This window comes from Zingiber officinale, chromosome 11A, assembly GCF_018446385.1.
Source record: "Zingiber officinale cultivar Zhangliang chromosome 11A, Zo_v1.1, whole genome shotgun sequence".
In the NCBI taxonomy this organism is placed as follows: Eukaryota; Viridiplantae; Streptophyta; class Magnoliopsida; order Zingiberales; family Zingiberaceae; genus Zingiber; species Zingiber officinale.
Window position 1 is genome coordinate 33,030,060 of NC_056006.1, and position 24,109 is coordinate 33,054,168.

General features: G+C 39.3%; 1 pseudogene; it reads right to left on the bottom strand.

The window, feature by feature from the left end:
- Positions 1-13,747: 13,747 nt before the first annotated feature.
- LOC122033202 lies at positions 13,748-13,819 on the bottom strand (annotated as a pseudogene).
- Between the last annotated feature and the right edge of the window lie 10,290 nt (positions 13,820-24,109).

Here is a 24,109-nt window from a genome sequence, read left to right on the forward strand (position 1 = left end):
ACCTTGGAGTCAGAACAAGATCATCCTATAGAAACCTTAGTCAGATCGCTCTAATTTCTAAAATTGAACCTAAAACTATAGAAGAAGCCCTGCCTGATCCAGACTGGATTATTGCAATGTAGGAAGAATTAGCCCATTTTGAGAGAAACCAAGTCTGGGACCTTGTACCTAAACCCATAGATAAATCAATAATAGACACCAAATGGGTTTTTAGAAATAAGTTGGATGATCAGGGTGATATCATAAGAAACAAAGCCAGACTAGTAGCCAAAGGGTTTAGTCAAGTTGAAGGATTAGACTACGATGAAACCTATGCACCAGTAGCTAGACTCGAATCCATTCGAATGCTATTAGCCTATGCAGCAAATAAAGGGTTTAAATTATTCCAAATGGATGTTAAGTCAGCCTTTTTAAATGGTTTCATCAAAGAAGAGGTCTATGTAAGCCAACCCCCAGGATTTGAAGACTCAGACAATCCTAATCATGTATTTAAGTTAAAAAAAGGCCTTGTATGGACTTAAACAAGCCCCTAGGGCATGGTACGAACGGTTATCCAATCACCTTATATCCAAAGGCTTCAACCAAGGTCAAATAGATCCAACTCTATTTGTAAAGACATCTTCATAGCCCAAATCTATGTTGATGATATAATTTTTGGATCTACTAACTCTAAATTTCTAAAATAATTTGTTAGACTAATGGAAAATGAATTTGAAATGAGTATGGTTGGTGAACTTAATTTTTTCTTAGGCTTACAAATAAAACAAACTAAAGATGGAAGTTATGTTTATCAAACTAAATATGCTAAGGAGTTAATTAAAAAATTCTGTATGGAAAATTCAAAAATAATAAATACTCCAATGGCAACCAACATCAATATTGACTCTGACCCAGTTGGAAAACTAGTAGACCCAAAATATTATAGAAGTATAATAGGTAGTTTACTGTATCTAACTGCAAGCCGACCTGATATATTGTTTGCTGTAGGTATGTGCGCAAGATACCAATCCTGTGCAAAAGAGTCACACTTAACCTATGTTAAAAGAATACTTAGGTACATTAAAGGTACTCTAAATATAGGACTCTGGTACCCTAGAACTTGCACTCTTGATCTTCATGGCTATTCTGACTCAGATTACGCTGGATGCAAGTTAGATAGAAAAAGCACAAGTGGCAGCTGTCAATTTATAGGGCAATGCCTTGTAAGTTGGTCAAGTAGAAAGCAACATTGTGTTGCTTTATCTACCACTGAAGCTGAATATATAGCCTTAGGTGAATGCGCATCTCAATTGCTATGGATGATGCATACTCTTAAAGACTATCAACTAGAATATCATAAAACAAAAATTTCATTTGATAATATAAGTTCAATAAATCTAACAAAAAACCCAATTCATCACTCACGGACTAAACATATAGAGGTGAAGCATCATTTTGTAAGGGATCATGTAGCTGAGGGTGATATTATACTCAACTATGTTGAGTCAAAATCAAACCTAGCTGACATTTTCACAAAACCCTTACCTGAACTTGAGTTCAGCTCTCTTAGAAGACAAATAGGTATGTGTTGGGTAGAATAGATACTATAACATTATATTCTTACATTTTTTATAAATTCTAGGAAAACATTTTGTCAAAATCCCTAGTTTTTTAGACTTTCAAAAATTGGACTTAGCCTAGGATTTTCCCCTAGAAATCATGTTCCCCTAGGACTCAGCCAGAGCATCTCACAAACACCTAGGTTTACCTTGATTGTGTTTGAAAAATATAGAACGGCATGAGATGCATAGGGTACAGCCTGGACTCAAGAATGCTTATATCTGTGCATCGATATGAGTCTGGGCGTTAAATATGCAATAAACATTAATCAAGTTAAGTTCTCCAGCTCTAGTCAAGTCTATCTGGACCAAATAACTTAACTTGACTAACCAAGTGAAAGCTATTGTCCTGTGGACATTAAGCAAGTAACTCAAGGTTAGACAGTTGGCAAAGGATACTCAATCTGTTAATTAAAAATGCCTATACTTTAGGGCTCTGATACCTGATCAACAACAATTACATTGCTATTCAACTTGACTCATGCTTGGACTTAAGGACCAACTGAATAGATAACCTAAATCAAATTTTTAGCTACTCTCTCTCTTCAACTTAAAAATTAACAAGTTTTTTAAGCTAAGGCACTTTTCACTTAAGCTAAATTTTCAAAGTTCAATGTTCACAAAAGGCTTAGCTAAGTGGTTCATAAAGCAACTTTCAAATTTTTTCAAACTTAACCAATCTTGAAACCTAACGTTATATATTATTGCTAAGATATTTTCTAGGTTACCTTTCAGATAGTTTTACAAAATTTTAACTCAATACTTTCAAAATTTTAGGTGAAAAATGGCTTTTCAACTTAGCCTGTTTTTTAAGTCTAATTTATTTTTCAAAAAGAAAAATTGAAACTGGATTATTTTTTGATAAAGGCAAAGGGGGTGGATAAGAAAATTCAAAAGTAAACTTTTAAAGGTAAAAAGTAAAAATTTAAAAGAGGAAACCCTGTATTAAGGGGGAGCTTCACAAAAGTTTAAGTGTTTGCTTAAGTTAGGCGTTGATTTGATTTTATATACTTAAGCTTGCTCACTTAAAACCTTTTTATGCAGTTGTTTTTACTTAACTTTGAATTTGAGTTGCCATAATCAAAAAGGGGGAGATTGTTGGTGCGGGAAGCATCCGACGATCGAACCCAAGTTTTGATAATGGCAAAGGATTCAAAGTTAAGGTGTGTTGTGATCTAACATGCTGAATGAGTATTTCAGGAAAAGTCCTAACTGCGGTTAGGCAGGTGAAAAACCCTAGGGGGTGGTAACCCTAGTTGGAGAAAAGTCCTAGCTGCGGTTAGGCAAAGGGAAAAACCCTAGGGGGTGGTAACCCTAGGTCATAGGGGGTGGTAACCCTATGCGGAAAATCTTGGCAGGTCGATGACTTCAGGCAAAAGTCCTAGGGGGTGGTAACCCTAGGTGGAAAGTCCTGGTGTCGCGAACCAGGTGAAAGACTGGACTAGCCGGGAAGCGGATGTCCAGCAGAAAGTCCGGAAGTATCGAGTGCTGAGCAAAAGTCCAGTCGATCTGGAGGATCGCACTGGCAGCAGGTAAATCTCCTGAGTGGAGTAGGTGAGGACGTGTTCCCCGTAGAGGGAACAGTAGGCGTCGGGTCGACCTAGGGTTTCCGGTCGGAAATTCGAAGTCAGACCCGGACAGTCCGGAGACTATCATAATTTCATATTCACACTATTATTTTGTGTTAACTTTGTGTTGCAGGTATTTTTGGATTAACATACTTGCAGGTACCAAAAACACAAAAAAGAACTCGGATGAACAGTGTCCGAGGCGCCTCCATGAGGCTTGGAGGCGCCTCGGGTTCAAAATCCTGAGCTGGCGCGAGGAGGAGGCTTAAGGTGCCTTAGAGGGTTTTAAGGCGCCTTAGACAGCTTGGAGGTGCCTTGAAAGGGTTTAAGGTGCCTTCAGGTCGCGGCAGTCAAAGGATTATCCCAGCGAGCAGAACGGGATAAAATTCAGGCTTAAGGTGCCTTGAAAGGGTTTAAGGCACCTTGAACACTGTTTATAAAGGGGGTTCGACCAGCAGCTCAAAAGAACAAGTTCCAAGCCTTCTTTACTCAACGTGCTGCTCCGAAAGACTCCCGGAAGTGCTGCTACACGTCTACGACGACCCAGAGCTCCAAGATTCATCTTTTTCGTCGTCGGTATAGATTTCTTTTATCGCATCTCTTGTAATACTTAGTCTGTAATAATCGAGCTTATAGTTGTTGCCCACCGGAAGCGATCAAGGATCGCGGGCCTTCGAGTAGGAGTCGCCTTAGGCTCCGAACGAAGTAAATTCCTCTGTGTTTGTGTGTTTGCCTTTTTATTCCACTGCATTACTCGAGTGTTTTACAAATCTAACGATTTAGCCACGAGTGCTATTCACCCCCCCCCTCTAGCATGTCTCGATCCAACACAGCACATGTGCTGAAGAGAGACACTGATGAGTTGGACAGGAGTTCACTTGTTTGTGGGTTATCCTAGAGAATCGAAAGTAGGTTTATAGTCCTAAAAATCAGAAGGTCATTGTAAGCACCAATGTCCGATTTTTTGTAGAGGATTATGTAATGAACCACAAGTTCATAAGTAAATTTGTTCTTAAGGAAATAATAAAGGACACGTCTAATCTAGTACCAACTGTACAAGATGAAATATCACAAGAAACTGTAACACGGATCACAAATGATACACAATTGTACAAAGTGCCTCGTCATAATGGAGGGTTGTTAGGCAACCTAAAAGATTCATGTTTTGGGAGATTTTTGGACTTGATCCCTGGTGAACATGAACCTAATCCCCGGACATATGATGAAGCACTCCAAGATAAAGATGCAACATTTTTGAGCAATGAATACAGAATTAGAATATATGTATTCTAATAAATTCTGGGAGCTTGTTGAGCCACTAGATGTGTAAAAGCCATTGGGTCTACAATAGGAAAAGAGGGATAGATGGGAAGGTGGAAACTTTTAAAGCAAGGCTTATTGAAAAAGGAAACTTTCTCACCAGTAGACATGCTCAAGTCTATCCAGATTCTTTTATCTATTGGATTATAAGATTTGGCAAGTGGATGTCAAGATAGCTTTCCTTAATGGAAGTCTTGAAGAAAACATCCATATAAAGCAACCAGAAAGGTTCATTGAAAAGAGCAAAGAGCAAGCTCAATCAGTCTATGGACTGAAGCAAAGCTTCAAGGTCTTGGAACATCGGGTTTAATGAAGTAATCCAGTCGTATGGATTTATTCAATGTCCGGATGAGTCTTGTGTATATATAAGAAGTGTGATGGAAGCATGGTGGTATTTCTTGTACTATTCATAGATAATATTTTTGATAGTTGGAAACAATATCAAAGTGTTGTCGGAAGTTAGGGTATGGTTGTCCAAGCAATTCGATATGAAGGACTTGGGAGAATGCGCACATATTCTAGGGATCAGTGAGATCACTAGAAAAGAATGTTGTGCTTATTTCGAGCTTCATACTATCCTAGCTCGTTTTAGCATGCAAGTCTCCAAGGAAGGTTTTCTACCTTTTAGACATTGAGTAAACTTTATCTAAAGAGATGTCTCCGAAGATATCAAAGGAGATAGAAGACAATTCCTTATGCTTCGGCTATTGGAAGCTTAATGAATGTTATGCACGAGATAGGATACCTGTTTTGCCGTAGGCATGATTAGCAGATATCAAAGTAATCCAAGACCAGGACGCTGGACTGTCGTAAACCATATATTAAAGTACCTTAGAGGGACTAGAGATTATATGCTAGTTTACAAGGCAGATAATTTGATCCCTGTGGGTCACACGGTTTTGTGTTTACTTTAGGAGGTGAATCCATAACTATGGAGGAGTGTTAAGCATAGATGCTTTTCCGGACTCCACCATAGAAGCTGAGTATGTGGCAGCCTCTGAGGCAGCCATAGAAGTTATATGGCTCAGAAGTTTCATGATGGACTTAGACATAATTTCTGGTTTGTCCAAAGATTATTACGATTTATTGTAATAATAGAGGTGCAGTAGCAAAGTCGAAGAAACCATAAGTCCATAAGGCAAGTAAACACAATAGAGCGCAAGTACCACCCAATACAAGACATCGTATAACGAGGAGAAATTGTTGTCGCCTAGATTGCATCAGATGATAACCTGAGAGATCCTTTCACTAAGGCCCTTCCGGCGAAAGATTTTGATTGACATGTGGAGGGGATAGGAATCAGATGTATGGCAGCAGATATGGAAGCTTAGTCTTTTAGTATAAGTGGGAGATTGTTAGAGTATATACTAAAAGCCTAGCTTTTGTATAAACATTTATTTAGAAATAAGAATCACATTGGTCAAGTATCTACATTTATATATACTGAGTGTAGTCATTCAATTAATTTATATTGTAGATAACACGGTGTGTAGTGTCACACACAGGAGATCGTTGTTGGAGTGTATACTAAAAGCCTAGCTTTTGTATAAACATTTATAAGAATCACATTGGTCAAGTGTCTACATTTATATATACCAAATGTAGATATTCAATTAATTTATATTGTAGATAACGTAGTGTGTGGTGTCACACATACACACAGAAGATCGTGTTATCGGTTCTTTATAAATAAAAAACAGTAGCTCACGACCAAGATGGAAAGGAACAAACCATTGGAAGGTCGTGGTGTAATTATGTATTAGTTTATCTTAACTATATAATTACACTAGTACACTTTGAGTGTATTGAGTAAGACCATTAGAGGTCGTTTCTTTTTATACTGACTTTATAAAGGAACAAAGACCTCAGTTATTATGGAAGTGTGTGCTCTTAATCCTAATATAATAACAAGCACATATATTTGATATTTATTTCTTTAATTTATCAATGGGTGAGATTTAGTTCGATAAATCAATAAGCCCGATAAGTTGAGAAATGATATCACATATAGTGTGTGTTGTTGATTGTAGAAGAAAACTGTGTCCTAGTGATCTATGTTGATAATGTCCCCAAGAAGAGCTCATAAGGATTGTCATGTTAAACCCTGCAGGTGGACTTAGTTCGACATGACGATAAGGTTGAGTGATACTACTCTTAGAACTAAGATATTAATTAAGTGAGTTGTCAATAACTCATTTAATTAGTGGACATTCGACATCTTAAACACAAGGAGATTAACACACTCATAATAAGAAGGAGCCCAAAATATAATTTGGAATTGGTGCGGTAATTCAATAATAATTCTTTAGTGATATGAATTATTATTGATGAAGTTAAGTTGTGTGTTCGGGGCGAACACGGGAAGCTTAATTTCATCGGGAGACCAAAACCAATTCCTCCTCTCGGTCCCTATCGTAGCCTCTTGTATATAGAGATTTATACCCACAACATACCCACTTCTTACCCACCTTTATACCCATCCTATTAGGGCCGGCCAAGCAAGCTTGGAACCCAAGCTTGGGTCGGCCAAGTAAATAGGGTGAGTTGAGTTGGTGTGGTCGGCCCTAGCTTGAACCCAAGCTTGGTGTGGCCGGCCACATCACATTAAAAGGGATTTTATTTTTAATCTTTTCTTAATGTAGATATCATGGTTTTGAAAAAGAGTTTAAAATTTAAATCTTTCCTTTTATAGCTTTCTACAAAAGATTAAGAAAAGATTTGAAATCTTTCCTTATTTATAGATTGAAAGGTGGATTTTAATTTTGAGAAAACTTTCCTTTTTTAACCATGTTCATGATTTAAAAGAGAGTTTAAAAATTAAATATTCACTTTTATAAGTTTCAACAAAAGATTAAGAAAAGATTTGATATCTTTCCTTATTATAGATTGAAAGGAGATTTTAATTTTTAGTGATAACTTTCCTTTTTGAAAATAATCCACATGTTTAAAAGAAAGATTTTAATTTATAAAATTTATTTTTATAATCCACCATGAAGGGAAAAATTATTGGAGAAATTTTTTATAAATTTCTGGAGACGAATTAGGAAGTTTTAATTCTTGTGTTAATTAAAACTCTCCTTGTTTTGGGGATTAAAGTGGCCGACCATTGAAATAAAGAAAAGGATTTTAATTTTAATTAATTAAAATTTTCCTTTTCATGGCAAAAGAATTAAGGAAGTTTTTATTTAAATTTCCTTATTTGCCAAGACCAAGGATTATAAAAGAGGGGGTAGAGGTGCCTTCATGGCCAACAACTCTATTCTTTTCTTCCTCTCTTTTTCTCTTTGGTGTGGCCGGCCCTAGAAGTTTTCCCTCTCCTCTTCTCTTCTTCTTTAGTGGCCGGTTTTATCCTCTCTTGGAGCTCTTGATGGTGGCTGGTTCTAGCTAGGAGAAGAAGGAGAGAAAGGAGGTTTTGTTTCTTGCATCCCTTGGAGCTTGGTGGTGGTGGTCGGACCTCTACTTCTTTTGGAGAATTGTGGTGGCCGAATCTTGCTTGGAGAAGAAGGTGGCTTAGGTGGATTCTCATCTTGGTAGATCGTTGCCCACACAACGTCCGGGATAAGAAGAGGAATACGGTAGAAGATCAAGAGGTTATTTGCTTACAAAGAAAGGTATAACTAGTAATATTTTCTGCATCATACTAGTTTTCTTTGTAAAGTTATTTTTGGAAATACCCAACACAAGAGTCATATGATTCTAGAGTTTTTCAGATTTGTTTCGAATTTGTGTTTCTTTTATTTTATTTTTCGAATTTGTGATTCGATTATTCTTTTTGGTTAACCTAGAGTTATTTAAGGAAATTAAATATTAGTTTTCCTTAAAAGACTTTGTCTAGGCAGTGGTGGTTGCTCCCATATCCAAGAAGGCCATGTGCCTCACCATGCAGTCCTGGAAGCCAATTTTGGAAATTAATATTTAATGAAATTAATAACATTGGTGGGTTTGAATCAATAGTGTTAAGTTCCGCTTGCGATTCAAATCTAAACCATTAAGAACAGATAAATTAAATTTGGAATCAATGATGTTAAGTTCCGTTTGTGATTCCTAATTTATCTTCTAAAGAACACAATAGGTTATTTAAGGAAAGGTTCGACACTTGTACAAAATATTTGTACAATGGAGCCGGTATGATTTTCTAGGACTAACCAACAATCGTATTCTCGATTCTTTATAAATTATAAATAGTAGCTCACGACTAAGATGAAAAGGAACAAACCATTGAAATAGTCATAGTGTAATTAGGTATTAGTTTATCTTGACTAATAAATTACACTAGTACACTCTAAGTGTATTGAGAAAGACCATTTAAGGAAAGTTCTTTTTATACTGACTTAATAAAATAAACAAGTCCTTAGTTATTATGGATGTATGTACTCTTAATCCTAATATAATAACAAGCACATATATTTAGTATTCATTTCTTTAACTTATCAAAGGGTGAGATTTAGCTTGATAAATCAAAAGGCCCGTTAAGTTGGGAAATGATATTACTTACAATGTGTGTTGTTGATTATAGAAAGAGACTATGTCCTAGTAATCTAGGTTGATAATGTCCCCAAGAGGAGCTCATAAGGATTGCCATGTTAAACCCTACAGGTGGACTTAGTCCGACATGACGATAAGGTTGAGTGGTACTACTCTTAGACTAAGATATTAATTAAAGAGAGTTATCGGTAACTCATTTAATTAGTGGATATTCGACATCTTAAACACAGGGAGACTAACACACTCATAATAAGAAGGAGCCCAAAATGTAATTTGGGATTGGTGCGGTAGTTCAATAATAATTCTTTAGTGGTATGAATTATTATTGATGAAGTTAAGTTGTGTGTTCGGGGCGAACACGGGAAGCTTAATTTCATCAGGAGACCAAAACCAATTCCTCCTCTTGGTCCCTATCGTAGCCTCTTGTACATACAGATTTATACCCACCGCATACCCACTCCTTACCCAACCCAAAGGGGTCGGCCAAGCAAGCTTGGAGACCAAGCTTAGGCCGGCCAAAGGGTTGAGCAAAGATGGAGGGGCCGACCAATGCTTAGAGCCCAAGCATGATGTGGCCGGCCCTAATAAAATTAAAAGGATTTTATTTAAAATCTTTTCTTACGTGGATAACATGATTTTATAAAAGAGAGTTTAAAATTTAAATCTTTCCTTTTATAGTGTCTACAAAAGATTAAGAAAAGATTGAAATCTTTCCTTATTTGTAGATTGAAAGAAGATTTTAATTTTGATAAAACTTTCCTTTTTTGCAATCATGTTTATAATTTTAAAAGAGAGTTTTAAAATTAAAAATTTTCTATTAAAAGTATCTACAAAAGATTAAGAGAAGATTTGATATCTTTTTTCTTATTTGTAGATTGAAAGGAGATTTTAATTTTAGGTAAAACTTTTCTTTTTGGAAATCATCCACATGTTTAAAAGAAAGATTTTAATTTATAAAATTTCCTTTTATAACCCACCATGAAGGAAAAAATTATTGGAGAAATTTTTTTATAAATTTCTGAAAACAAATTAGGAAGTTTTAATTCTTGTGTTAATTAAAACTCACATTGTTTAGAGCTTATAGGTGGCCGACCATTATAATTAAGAAGAGGAAATTGTTTTTAATTAAAAAAAATTTCCTTTTCATGGCAAAGGAATTAAAGAAGTTTTTATTTAAATTTCCTTATTTTCCAAGGCCAAGAATTATAAAGAGAGGGTAGAGGTGCCTTCAATGGTAACGACTTTATTCTATTTCTTCCTCTCTTTTCCTCCTTGGTGTGACCGGCCCTAGAGGTTCACCTTCTCCTCTTCTCTTATTCTTTAGTGGTCGGTTTCATCCTTCTCTTGGAGCTTTTGATGGTGTCCGGTTCTAGCTAGGAGAAGAAGGAGAGAAAGGAGGCTTTGTTTCTTGCATCCCTTGGAGCTTGGTGGTGGTGGCCGAAATTCTACATCCTTAGAGGATTCTTGGTTTGGCCGAAACTTGCAAGGAGGAAGGAGAAGGGCTTGGGTGGTTCTCATCTCGGTAGATCGCTGCCCACACAACGTCCGGGATAAGAAGAGGAATACGGTAGAAGATCAAGAGGTCGTTGCATACAAAGGAAGGTATAACTAATAATTATTTTCCGCATCATACTACTTATTCTTTGTATGAATTCCAAACACAAGAGGTATTAGAATCTAGTTTTTTGAATTTGTTATTCGAGTTTGTGTTTTTTTATTTTTCGAATTTGTGATTCGATTGTTCCTTTTGGTTAAACCTAGAGTTATATAAGGAAATTAAATATTAGCTTTCCTTAAAAGGCTTTGTCTAGGCGCTGGTGGATGCTCTCATACCCAAGAAGGCCATGTGCCTCGCCATGTAGTCCTGGAAGTTAATTTTGGAAATTAATATTTAATTGAATTTATAACATAGGTTGATTTGGATCAATATTGTTAAGTTCCGCTTGCGATCCAAATCTAAACCATTAAGAACATAAAGTTAAATTTGGAATCAATAATGTTATGTTTCGTTTGCAATTCCTAATTTGACTTCTAAAGAACACAATAGGTTGTTTAGGAAAGGTTCGACACTTGTACAAAATTTTTGTACAGTGGAACCGGTACGATCTTCCTAGGACCAACCAACACAAAAGACCAATCCAATCAAATGCATTTGAACTGTCCCCAACTAGTGGCCACCTCTACTCTTTTATCTCAGGCACCGACCTCGAATCTCATTTCCACGACCTCTTTGATGTGCGTAGATTATATACCTTTGTTTAGCATGTTTTGATGCACATTCACATACTTTGCGCATGCTTTTCCTACATATTTTCGTACTTCCAGCTTTCCTTTTAGCATATTTACTCTTTTTATTCGGAGATCTGCTTTTGTGCATTTTCTGTACACAGGAGTTGAATTTAGTGAAGGATTCATGCTCGAGGCCAAATCTACAAGCGAAGCTAGAAAGGAAGGCGTCATTCCCTAACCTCACACGACCCTGCCATGGGGGGTTGCCCAGGCCGTGTGGAGATCCCTGATCATGAGGCTGCAGTAGAGGTGGAAGTTGCCACGGTTGTGTGAACCTCACATGGCCGTGCCAAGATTCGAAGCCAAATGGAGCCAGGTCGTGTACACCACACGGCCATGTAAGATTTCCAAAGACCAGGGAAGCCCTGGCCGTGTACACCACACAAGCTGTGCAGGGTTTCCAGTGAGCAAGAGGGCTCTGGCTGTGTACACCACACGACCATGCCAGGATTCCAGAGGCAGAAGCAGTCCAGGTCGTGTAGATCTAAATGGGCATGCAAGGGGGGACATGGAAGATGCATGTCACGGTCGTGTACCACACATGGTCGTGTAACGTTGGCAGAGAAGAGAATGGCTTTGGCCGTGTGAACCTCACACGGCCGTGTGGCGCCCAAACCTCACCTCTATATATAGCCTCCTTCATGTTTTGAGAGGAGATCTTCTCCCTTTTCGAGGGAAACAAGATTTGGGGTGTTCCTTACCATTCTTGGAGGGATTTTCGGTGATCTAAGGGCGGATTTTCACCAAATCGACTCCGGGAAAGCAAGGATAGGATCCGAAGACATTCTTCTTTGTAGATAAGTTTTCTTTCTCTCTTTTCTTAGATTTGAGGGGATTAAAAATGCTTGTAATCTTCTTTTCTTTGGGTTTCTTTCCTTATTTTATGGAGTAGATTTCTTGTTCTAGGATGGAGGGAGTAATTGTAAGGATGATTTGATGTAAAACTCTTATGGATGTGACAATTTCCTATTTCTATGATTTTGCCCTGTTTGTATTCATTCTATCATGTATGGATTGTTGTGATTAGGGTTTGATTACCATGCTTGATTGGATGTTTGGATATCTTGTGGATCTTGTAGAGATTGTATCTCATTCGATTTTCCGAGGGACGTTTGTGATAGGAACATGCCCGTGTAATGACATTTGAGGAATGATCTTAAGGGTGAAATAGGATAATTCAAGGAGGTAGGATAGATTGTGTGCATTAATCTTTATATCTTGATGTGGTTGATGAGTGATGAATTCGTATGTTGATTATCCGAGGGACGCACGTGACAGGCAAGCCCGTGTAAGGACAACATAGGTTCATTCCTAATTGATCACATTTAGGTATAGATTTCAATCCTAGGCCAGTTGTCTATTGCAAGAGAGAACCGGCAACCTTCTACAAATGATGGACAATTGAGGAATAAGATTTGGTAGATCATTTACATGGAACAATCCTTACAAAGAAACCAAAACTCCTAGAACATTCCCTTTCTCGTCGCGCTTATTCTTGTTTCTTATTCTTTCATTTTCTATCTTACTTTTCATAGTTTTACTTTACACTTGTCAACCCATTGATTAGTTGTTTAGCTAACTCACGTTGAGACATCTTTAGTGGTTATTCCAGTCCCTGTGGATACGATATCTTTTATTATTACTTACGACATTTCCGTACACTTGCGGAGAGTCAACAAGTTTTTAGCGTCGTTGCCGGGGACTGTGCTATAACATTAGGGATTATCAATTGAGTTAGACTAAACATAACTTTTCTTTTCTTTTCATTTGCATATTTGAATCTAATTTTTAGAATTCTGATTTCATAACTTTTTCTTGTATTCTTTTCTACTACTTGCTAGTTGCAATTCTAATTCCGCACTTTTAATTTTCTAACATTCTAATCTAATTTTTCTTGTCTTTGATTCAATTTCGTTCTTCTTTCTTTTTCTTTTAAATCTATCATTTTACAATCTTGTTCTTGTGTATGCGAAGATCTAACTTTGCAGGAGAACATCTTCCTCTATACCCTGAGAGAGACAGAACATTTCATAGAATAAAAATTCTGTAAAGACATTTAGAAGAACAAGAACATTCTATCATGGCTAATAGACCACTAAAGGATTATGCAGCACCTTATGCTAAGGGTTTTCGATCTAGTTTTTCAAGGCCTTCAGTTGAAGCAAACAATTTTGAGATCAAGCCTACAATTATATCTATGGTGCAGCAAAATCAGTTTGGTGGAGGACCGTATGAAGACCCAAATCAACACCTGGAGGTCTTCTACGAGATATGCGGCACAATGAAGATGAATGGTGTTCCATCTGAGGCAGTGCACTTATTACTATTTGAGTTTTCTTTGAGAGATAGAGCTAAGCAATGGTTAAATTCTTTAGCTCCAAATAGCATCACCACTTGGGAGCAATGTGAGCAACTATTTCTTGATAAATTCTATCCACCCAGTAAAACAGCTCATGTGAGGAATCTTATTGCAAGCTTCAAACAAGCAGACTCAGAATCTTTATTTGAAGCTTGGGATAGATATAACAATATGCTCAGACAATGCCCACACCATGGTTTCGAAAGGTGGTTAGTGCTGCATACCTTTTATAATGGCATCAACTATCATACCAAAGTGTCCCTTGATTCAGCTGCTGGAGGGGCACTCATGAATAAAAGTCTTGATGAAGTCGAAGAAATAATTGAAAGTGTAGCACAAAATCACCACCAATGGGCTAATGAGAGAAGTGGTGGTTATTCTTATTCAAACCCAACTAAAGCATCAGGGGAATTTGATGTAGATGCAGTCACCTTAATGTCTGCAAAGTTGGATGCTCTCACAAAGAAGTTGGAAAGTATGGGGACTAGCACCAATACAATCAATGCCATTGTATCAACTTGTGAAGTATGTGGAAGTTTTGATCATTCTAGTGACTCATGTACTTTAGGAGCCATTTCTGTACAAATCAATTAGTTAGAGCAATGTGATACAATCATGGGTTTCAACCAGAGACAGAACAACCCATACTCAAATACATACAACCCTGGGTGGAAGAATCATCCAAATTTTTCCTACAGAAATAATCAAGAACAAGGACCATCCATGGGAGGCAAACAAAGTTTTCAATCCGGGCAACAAAATTTTCTGCAACAACAACAATCTTCTCAAGGCTATCAGTTCTCCAAAATTGAAAAGATACTTAAGGAAATTATCTCTAATCAAAATGAAATGAAGCAAAACCTTTTGAAGTTGACTCAGAGAATGGATAATTCTGAAAAGCATCAAAAGATCCAAGATAGCCAAATTGCCCAGCTAGCCTCATCATCTTCAAGAGCACCAGGTCAACTCCCTAGAAAACCTGATGTAAATCCAATAGAGCATTGCAATCGCATCGAACTTAGGAGCAGACGGACCTTGGGAGACCATCAAGTGACTGCTCCAAAAGGGATGCAAACTGAAGAAGAGCTCTCTCCTCCAACGCCAAATCAGATTCAAAATGATGAGGAGAGTACCACTAAGGTTAAAGAGACTCTTCCACTTAACCAACAAAGTAGAGTTGTCCCTTTTCCTCAAAGACTTGTAATGCTCAAGAAGGATGAAGAGTTTGGCAAATTCTTAGAGAAAGTTAAAGAAATATGTGTTGAAGTACCTTTGATTGATGCAATTATAGAAATGCCCAAGTTTGCCAAATTCTTGAAGGGCATTATGTCAAACAAAAGAAGGAGAGGAGACATACAGACCATTGCACTTCCAGAGGAATTCAGTGCTCTTTTGGAAAAGAACACTTCCCCAAAGTTGAAAGATCCTGGAAGCTTCTATATTCCTTGCAATATAGGAACTGAATTTATTGAGAAAGCTTTTTGTGATTTGGGGGCAAGTGTTAGCCTCATTCGTTACTCTATTTGTAATAAATTAGGTCTCAAAACTTTAAACTTACTACTATGACACTGCAACTTGCTGATCACTCCTGCAGGTACCCTATGGGTATTGTTGAAGATGTGCCAGTAGAGGTAGGTGGGAGTATAATTCCCACTGATTTTGTGGTGTTAGACATGGAGGAGGACCAAAAAAATTCTATCATATTGGGAAGACCATTCTTTGCTATAGCGGGAGCTATTATTGATGTTAAAAATCATAAACTTTCTTTGATAATTGGTAAGGAACGGTTGGAATATGATTTATCTAATGCCTCTAACCATGTCTCTTCTCTTTTGAATGCTTGTAGTAGGGCAAGCATTTATAAACTTGAGGAATGGAATTTCCATCCTCATGGGAGGACACCAAATGAAGAAAATATTGTGGTGGAAGATGTTGAGAGAAGACCTCCCAACGAAAATGACAAATATGTCTGCCCTCCAAGGGCAAGGAAAAGAGAAGAGTGATCAAGATTGGTCAAGCTAAAGACCCTAAACAAGCGCTTCTTGGGAGGCAACCCAAGGGTTCTTTTAGTTAGTGCATTTTATGTTTCCATTTTTTTCATTAGTAATGTTTTTTACTTTGTTTTCACTTTGGTTTTCAGGTTAAATTTCACTTCCATGAGCTCGCCATGATTGCTTCATGGGCATGGAAGTATTGGACAAGTAAGAAAGGAGAAAAATAATCAAGTGGAGCAAAACAGAGCATGGTCGTGTGCAGTACACAGCCAGGCATATGCTGTAGAGAAGGGAGATGCTTGGGCCATCTCTACATGACACGGCTGTGTAGAGTCTCCAGAGAAGAAAAGGTGCTCGGCCATGTCTCACACATGACCATGTGAAGAATCCAGAGAAGAAAAGGTGTTCGGCCGTGCCCTGGGAACGACCGCACAAAGATAGCCGAGAAGGAGACGGGAAAGGCCGTGTAGATCTACACGGCTCGTGTGGAGAAAATTGTTCAAGGTCGTGTCCTCTATACACGGCCTGATCCAGGCCGTGTCCCCCACACACCCTCTTCATCTCAACACCCTCTTCTCTTCAAAATTCCTTTCTTCTTCAACCTTTTCTCCAAATCTTCTCAGATCTAGGTCTAAAACTCTTTTCTTTCCACAAACTTCATCTAGATCTAGATTCTTCTCTTCTCCTAGACTCAAGATCTCCACTTTCATAACCCTAAGATCTATTTCTTCAAGGTCTAGCTTCTCTAATCACAAACTGTACCCTTCCCCTCTCAAACTTGACAATATATCCAACCTTCTGAAGAGATTTCGCAAGGGTGGTGGTGGATCTAGTGGAGACAAAGGGAAGGAGCCAACCAAAGATAAAGGGAAACAACCAATGAAAGGCAAAGGAAAGAGGATCTCACGTGACGAAGATAATGACAACGAATTCAATATCGTATTTAGAAATGATGATCAAATAACTAGATTTACAATTCTTGTCAATAGAAAGATTATGTGTATTAGGTATATGGACCCAACCATTTTAGATATGATGGGAATTAGAGATGATATAGATTGGATGATTGGGTTCTTGGATTGGAGTGATATTTTGTACACACATATACCTACTTATCCTTGCCTTGTTTTGGAGTTTCTAAGTTCATTAGATGTCCATTTTGCCAATGAGGATGATTATGTTGGCAAGATAACTTTTATATTAATGAGTCAAGAATTTCAATGGACATTTAGTGACTTTAATACTTGTTTTGGATTGTCTTACGGTATCTCTCAGAGGTTTGATTCTAGGTTTAATTGGAATAATTTTTGGAGTTCGATCACCGGATTAGATCAACCCTATGAGCCCTCTAGAGCCAAGGCTTCTAACATGAAAAACCCTATTTTTACATATCTACGTCGAGTCATGAGCAAAACTATTTTTGGTAGAGGGGAAAGTGATGGAGTCATTAAGAAAGTAGAACTTTATTCTCTATGGGCTATGTTGCATAAGGTTAATTTTGATTCCGGTTTTAATTTTCTACAAACCTTAGTGAGAGCTGCGAGGGCATCTTCGGGATCAATTGTTCTTGGTGGTTTGATTACTCAAATAGCCATTAACTTGGAACTTGATTTAGATGGGTTGGAAGTTATTCATGGCAATGATATAATCGACATGGATGCTTGTCTTGCTATGAAAATGATTATTCGGGATGAGAATGGTTTTGCATTTCCTAGGAGGAATGGTTTTCCTTTACCTCTTCCTTATCCTAATTGATCTACAGTCCGCAACCCAGCTAATTGGGTAATCACTGATTTAGACCCCGAAAATGTCCCTTCCATATCCGAAGATACAGAGCCACACATTGAGCCCTCGACATCTGGATACCCACAACCTTTCGGTCATCCGGATCCCGCTAGGTATTCTTTTACCTATGGTACAGGTCCCTCCAGATTTGACTTCTCAAATTTTCGTGCATCTCTAGAATCACTTCATGAGAAGCAAAATGCCCAATGAGAAATGTTGGAAGGACACTTCTCCTTATCAAATGACCAGTTTAGAGAGGTACAAAATCACTTTCAGTTCACGAGGATTTTTCAAGGGCAATTGGATGAATTTGCCCAGAATTATGATACAGATCAAGCTAGAATGAGAGATTTTATACAGAGCATGAGTGTCACTAGCCAACAAGTAGATGCTTTGTTTGAGTATCATATAATCCTGAGCGAAACTCCAGGTTTTCCTAGTTTTCCCATTGGCCAACCACGTCATAGGCCTCCTTTCCCTCGTCCACCTCCACCTCCTCTACTATATTGATTTCATCGGGACGATGAAAAGTTTTGGTTTGGGGGGGGGGTGTCGAACCTGATTTTTCTTTATGCATTCTAGTTTTCAGTTTTTGCTTGTTTTCTGTATGTTTAGTTATGTTCTACATTTTATTTTGATTGTCTTGCTTTGATTGCTTGATTTTTGATAGTCACTTGACTATCTTTTGAAAATTTTGTGGCATACATCTTGAGAACATCATAACTTCACTTATATGCTTTCTTATCTTGAAGATTAAATGTTAGCACGTTCATTATCTAGATTCATGATGTTTTAAGTGATACTAGTAGTCTGCTTAATGAACCTCTTTTCTCTATCTTGGGTAGCATCACATAAGCTAAGTATCTTATGGAGATGAGTTTTAGTTTTGGCTTGACCTTAAGGATCTTATCTTCACTTCACTATACTTGATGCTTGGATTGTTGATATCATTGAAATAGTCATGATTCATCTTGTTTATTTAGTACTTGGTTTCCATGGTGATTTCTCAAACTTCATTTTGGTTACTAGATGAGGCTCAAATCATGTAAGCTCATTTGGAAAAATCAAAATATCCCAACATTTGTGCTAAAAGTACATTTGTGAATAAGTTTTGCACAATGCAAATCCTTATGAAAAAAAAAGCATGAAAAACAGAAAAAGTGAATAAGGGATATAAAAAACAGTTGTCGTGAGTGGAATCTAGCAAGTCACCCCTTAGAGACTGAGTTAGGTTACTGGGGAAATGACTGCTTAGCTTCTCTTGAGATTGAGCACGCCTTTGAGACCTTGGGTTGATTGAGAAATATGAACCAAGTGTGTGGTAAGTAAGTGTCTATCATTAGTTACTTGTCTATCACGGAAAACATTAGGAATTCAAATTTGATGATGACTTGACTACGACATAGATTGAAATTTGAAGAGTTTTGTGTTACCTTGCACTATGCACAAGAGACTTATGCTTGAGCCATACTTAACTTGTTCCCATGATCATGCTTGTTAATGAAACTTTTTGATAGAGTTAGGAGAATGCATTAGGGATATGAGAGTATTGTAAAACATATGAATTTAGATTGCTGTATTTTGCTTGAGGACAAGCAAAGGTTTAAGTCTGGGGATGTGATGTGCGTAGATTATATATTTTTGTTTAGCATATTTTGACGCACATTCACATACTTTGCACATGCTTTGCCAATATATTTTCGTACTTCCAGCTTTCCTTTTAGCATATTTACTATTTTTGTTCGGAGATATGCTTTTGTGCATTTTCTGTACACAGGAGTCCAATTTGGTGAAGGATTCATGTTCGAGGCCAAATTTGCAAGCGAAGCTAGAAAGGAAGGTGCCATTCCTTAACCTCACACGGCCCTGCCATGGGGGGTTGCCTAGGCCATGTGGAGATCCCTGGCCGTGTGGCTGCAGCAGAGGTGGAAGTTGCCACGGTCGTGTGAACCTCACATGGTCGTGCCAAGATTTGAAGCCAAATGGAGCTAGACCATGTACACCACACAACCATGTAAGATTTCCAGACACCAGGGAAGCCCTGGCCGTGTACACCACACAGGCTGTGTAGGGTTTCCAGTGAGCAAGAGGGCTCTGGCCATGTACACCACACGGTCGTGCCAGGTTTCCAGAGGCAGAAGCAGTCCAGGTCATGTAGATCTACGCGGGCATGTAAGGGGGGTCATGGAAGATGCATGTCACGAACGTGTACCACACATGGCCGTGTAATGTTGGCAGATAAGGGAATGGCTTTGGCCGTGTGAACCACACACGGCCGTGCCTCAGGGCCGCGTGGCGCCTAAACCTCACCTCTATATAAGGCCTCCTTCATATTTTGAGAGAGGATCTTCTCCCTTTCGGGGGGAAACAAGATTTGGGGTGTTCCTTACCATTCTTGGAGGGATTTCCGATGATCTAAGGGTGGATCTTCACTGAATCGACTCCGAGAATGCAAGGATTGGATCTGAAGACATTCTTCTTTGTAGATAAGTTTTCTTTCTCTCTTTTCTTGGATTTGAGGGGATTAAGAATGCTTGTAATCTTCTTTTCTTCGGGTTCCTTTCCTTGTTTTATGGAGTAGATTTCTTGTTCTAGGATGGAGGGAGTAATTGTAAGGATGATTTGATGTAAAACTCTTGTGGATGTGCCAATTTCCAATTTCTATGATTTTGCCCTGTTTGTATTAATTCTATCTTGTATGGATTGTTGTGATTAAGGTTTAATTACTATGCTTGATTGGATGTTTGGATATCTTGTGGATCTTGTAGAGATTGTATCTTATTCGATTTTCCAAAGGACATTCGTGACAGGAACATGCCTGTGTAAGGATGTTTGAGGAATGATCTTGAGGGTGAAATAGGATAATTCAAGGAGGTAGGATAGATTGTGTGCATTAATCTTTATATCTTGATGCGATTGATGAGTGATGAATTCATATGTTGATTATGCGAGGGACGCACGTGACAGACAAGCCCATGTAATGACAACATAGGTTCATTCCTAATTGATCCCATTTAGGTATAGATTTCAATCCTAGGTCGGTTGTCTATTACAAGAGAGAACCAACAACCTTCTACAAATGATGGACAATTGAGAAATAAGATTTGGTAGATCATTTACATGGAACAATCCTTACAAAGAAACCAAAATTCCTAGAACATTCCCTTTATCGTCGTCCTTATTCTTGTTTCTTATTCTTTAATTTTCTATCTTTCTTTTCATAGTTTTACTTTACACTTGTCAACCTATTGATTAGTTGTTTAGCTAACTCTTGTTGAGAAATCTTTAGTGGTTATTCCAGTCCCTGTGGATACGATATCTTTTATTATTACTTACGACATTTTCGTACACTTACGGAGAGTCAACACTCTTCTCCCCCGGCATAGTTCTCTGCCGCTCACGTGTCAAGCAATATGAGCATGAATTCGCCATTGAGAGGGACACTATACTGATCTTGCCAAAGCCAGATTCCCCCCCCCCTCATGCCTTTGTGTGCTACTGCGACGCTCTCCTTTGATTACGTTCTTATCCGACCAGTTCCAATCGATGGGGACCATTCCTTGACTATCTTTCAGAATGGGCCTAATAGAAAATTGACGTCAGAGTCAATCATTATTGGAAGAAGACCATAACATAATAAGAAGAATGGATCCTTCCATCACGTGACTTATATCAAGAAGATGATAGCGCATGTGGTAGATTATATGCTTCCGAAAAGTGAGTATGCGGAAATCTTCGTAGACATATGATGATACGCAAGAAAGGCGGTCCCCTTCTTCGAAGTCCTTCTCGAGTAGGAGTAGAGAGGACGAATCGCTCATACAGCTCGGGAGCCTCTTCCCCCTCGCCCTCTTATGAGAGTCAGCGCTCCACATCTTTCAATAATTAATGGTGAACGACCTCCATTCGACTCTGATTAACGACTTCCAAACTCTCATTAACTCATGACCTCCTTATCGGAGTCGTTCCCCTCTTCTCTTTCAGTTTCTCATGTAGCACCTTTGATCTAGCTTTGCTTTGGTCGGGCACTGCTTCTTCTTCTTCATCGGCACCTTTTGTGGGATAGATCCTTCTTCCTCGTCTGTGTCTCAGTGAGTGCTTCTGTCCTCTTCTCCTATGCTTAATATGAGTAGGCTATACTATATATAATTTAACTAATGAATGTGGGAATCGGCTAAAGAAAGAGAGGCTGGGATGGACGGAGCACCGAGAACTCATCTATTATGAATCTCCTTCGCAAAGCATTGCTGGGCCGGACGAGTCTGACCTATCTGACCGTAGCGTAGCATCTCCTTATAGTACGCATTCTTTTCTCGCTCCGCACCACCATTCATGAATCTCTTAGTCACTCGAGTGAGCTGAGCCTTAGTGGTAGCCTCGTCACCGCGGATGAGTCTGCCCGGGCACGTGAGCAGTTCCTTTATCGAGTCTCTTCTTTTCTTTCTTCGCACCTTCTTTACTTCCCACCTGGCCTAAGCTTGATTTTCTTCTTAATGGTCTGGTATGGGACTGGGCTCATTCTGTCCTCTACTACGCGAAGATTATTTGCATTTTGGGAAGGAAAAACTCTCATATCATGAAGCTCGTCCCATCGCATGCACAGAACACTCAGACTACCCGAGCCATTGAGAATTGTGGATTGCAAAGAGAGAGAAGCGACTTCAAAGCAACCTTGATGCGAGTGAGGGCAACTACGTTTATATAAAGTCATTCTTCGACTTCGCCAGCGGACTGAGGATAGTTACCGGACTGAGCCTTGAACTCAAACCGAGAACTCTGACTAGCGGTTCTTAGGTGGGCTCCTCTATTAGGTTCTTAGGTGGGCTCTTCTATCTTTATCAAAGGAATGAATCGTCCTACATCTAAGAAAGACTATATGATAAAGGAAAGGAGCTCGGCTGCGAGTTCAAGGGCGCTCCACTTGCCCTACGTCGGCTGCCGTCAGGCTTCCAAGACTTGAGCTTCCCCCGTAGCCTGGGACGAAGCCTTGTCCTACGCCGAGTCTGTTCTACTCACCCTCCGACGTGCACTATTGGATCTCCCTCCTTAGCTTAGACCCTTTCTCCGAATCTCATGAAGACTACAAAGAAAGAAAGAAAGACAGCCTACTGGGACAGATTACAATAATGGGAAAATTGACCTATCTCTCCGATGGTTGCAAAGATCGCGCTACCTACGCTTGACTTCTTTGCCGTTCGCACCGAGCACCTAATTGAGTGTGATTGTCGTGCCGGTCTACTTTTGTTTTGATTCTTTCTGACTTTGGTCCGTCGCTTCACTTGTCTGAATCTCTTGTCTTCTTTTCCCCATCCCCGAGGCACGGAGTGGAGCCCTCTGCCGTCTGCCAAGGACGAAGCCTCTCCCAAACTTTCCTGTTAAATTGAAGATTTTGAGTGCTTTTCCACTGCAAAAAAAGATGACTCTCCAAGCAACACTACTTTTCCATATATAGCGGATCGAATGAATGGTTCCTCTCTCCAAACTTAGCCTTCCCGAGCCAGACTATTCTGAATTGCCTGACCGAGCGTAACTTCAAGAATCATCTCCCCCGGGTCGCATAGTTCGCTTGGACGGAGGACTGCATTCGATAGGGTAGCAAACCAGCTCTGCCTACTGAACGAACTACCAGCTCTGCCTACTGAACGAACTACCAGCTCAGGCTTTGAACTACGGGTAAGAACTACCTCCCAGCTCAGGCTTTTCTTTTGACTACTATAACTGCTCAGGCTTTTGACTACCTGCTCGACGTAGCCCGCTGCCCAATAGGTGAAGCTAGCTCAGCGGCTTTCTAGTTGAGTTCCTTCGCATCCGTTCTATCGCATAGGATGGCACGGGACCGGGAATTGAGACCCTCGACACCGTTTCGTCTTTCCTTATTCTCGCACCTGCCTCGCGTTGAGTTCCGAGGCATTGCCCGCCCTCGCCCTCACTTTCTTTTCTTATCTATTATTACTGACTTCATTATCTATTAAGTCAGATTTCTCGATCTGCCTAGCAGCGATCATGTCTCGCTGGCCTGTCCTACCGAACTGGTGTCTGCCTTCGGATGGGCTGGGCTGGTTGGGACAATGACTTGGACTCATCTGCCCTATGCTCGTCTGCCGCTACCCTTTCTCATGATCATTCTATTATAAGATCAGAAGAACAGAACTGACCAAAACAAATTCATTTGACTTCGCTTCGACAGGTTACCGGACTGAGGATAGTTATCAGACCCCGTCTTCTCCACTTTCACTCTTTCTCCAGGACCGTCCCTAGCATGGAATTTCTCGCTTCACATCACATAGTTCCCCTCATCGCAGAGTACCTATACACCTCTCTTATGGGCTCTGACTAAATGAATCTCCTTCGCTTTGCAGGGCAGGTGCCATAGCCTCTTTAGGCTCATCTTTCCGAGTCCTCTTATGGACTATATGGGATGGGGAGGTCATTTGTATGCCCGGAATACCTTGACTAGAGGACCTATTATATTCCTAGGCCGATATGATTGAACCGATTTTCTAGTCCCACGGTCGGGCTGAGGTCTCACAGAGAGGGATGATTGGTTTAATCGATCACGTGCTGCTTATTTAAAAAGATCAAGACTTGGCCTTCGGTTGCTCACTTGCTTGTATTGGGAATAGATATGGTCGGGCACCCCTCTCACTCGAGGTGGAACTAGCTCTCGCACCTGACTTTTGAGTGACTATGAATCCTACTCTTCCCTATTCA